Here is a 1759-nt window from a genome sequence, read left to right as displayed (position 1 = left end):
TCTGGTAAATTCTTGTGGCTTTCCCATGCTGGGCCAAAAGAAACTCCGTGATAATTCAGTCCCTTCCCCCATCTTTCCCCATATTTTCCCTCCTCCCCCAGATGCATAGAAAATTTCTCAAAGTTCTGGTTGTGATCATTTCTCCCTGGGAGATGTGGAAAGGAGAACAAATGTCAGTCTTTTAAATGTGTTTATATATTATGAGCTTAAAAAAAATGTAATTCAACCCAACTTTCCTGGTCATTGCTGACCTGTTCCAGAAGTGTTTTAGTTCTCAAAATTATTACATTTTATCTCTTAATTAAGGTAAAGCAGGTGTTATGCTTATTATTACCAATAGTATTATTAAAGGAAAAGGGTGATGAAGGCAAAAATTAAGTATGCCTTTTTTTTTCATATTGGAGACAAACAAAACTGGTGGCAAGCAGGCCCTGAATTCTGATATCATGGGTGAAATGCTCAGAGCTCAAGACTGGTCATAAGCTTGGACCACTGTGGAAGACACAGGAGACTGGCTCTTGGTTTTCCCCTGCAGAACAAGAATGGACCAGAGCAATCCTGGCTGCTACACTCATCTTCCTGCTCATTGAGATGATCATGTTCACCTGGTTCCTGATGGCAGTGTGTGTCCACCTGGCCTCTCTAATGTCCATGTCTCATCATCCCCATCATGTCAGAGAGCCCAGATATTTTAAGGCAGCTTCTCCATTTGGCCTGCGCCCAAAGAGAACAACCGATCACTGAGCTTCAGAGAGATGGTGGGGCCACTCTGGACAATAAATCCCTTTCCACTTCTTTGAATGGAATGTCCTTCAGACTCCCATATACAACTAGTTTCTCTGGTAGAGTTTCCAGGGCGAATCACCAGAATAGAGAGGAGTAGGCCACTTCTCCAAACTCAGAGAATCCAGAGAAAGATGAGGATTCAAGCACAGATGTTCTCCTCCTATATGTCAGGGTCCTGTTCTTCCACCAGATGACATAACAATGATTCCACCTAAGTTGAAGTTGAGATTGCCACCAGGTACCTTTGGGTTCCTTATGCCTCTAAATCAATAGATGAAGAAGCAGGTTATTGTCTGGCTAGAGTAACTGATCCTGATTGCCAAGGAGAATTGAGTTAATGCTCTGCAATGCAGGCAAGGAAGAATATGTTTAGAAGAGGAGGTCCCTTAGGGTGTCTCTTTGTACCACCATGTTGAGTGACAAAATTCAACTGAAAATTATAACAGTATTTGTCTTCCTATGTCTGATGTCTGACTTTTTGTGGGGAAAAAAAAAGGTAAAAAAGAAATGTGTTAGCTAATACTAAGGTGGTAACCATATTGCAGTATATTGAGTATTGAGTCAACATGTTGTGCACCTTAAAACATACAATGTTATGTGTCAATTATATCTTCATCAAGCTGGGGGGGGGTGCAGATAATATAATGATGATGAAAAAAGAAAATTACAAAAAGGAGGGAAGATGGAGGAGTAGAGGACCTTAAGCTTACCTCCCCCAGCAGATAAACTGGATGACACTCATTTCAGTGTACATAACCCAGAAAATGACTCAGTGAACTAGAATGAACTCTAGAACCAAAGGTAGAGAAGAGGCCACACTGGAGAAGATAGGAAAGGCAAAGACACGATTTGAGACCTAAACAGATTGTGGTGGTCTGTGGACAGCAGGGATCCAGGAGTGCAGTGAAAGCGAGAGACAGATGATGACAAGAGGGACCCTACAGAGGGAAGACAAACTCCTATAACATTTGGC

This window comes from Mustela nivalis (genome assembly GCF_964662115.1).
Source record: "Mustela nivalis genome assembly, chromosome: 7".
Lineage (NCBI taxonomy): Eukaryota > Metazoa > Chordata > Mammalia > Carnivora > Mustelidae > Mustela > Mustela nivalis.
This window is presented reverse-complemented; position numbering follows the sequence as displayed.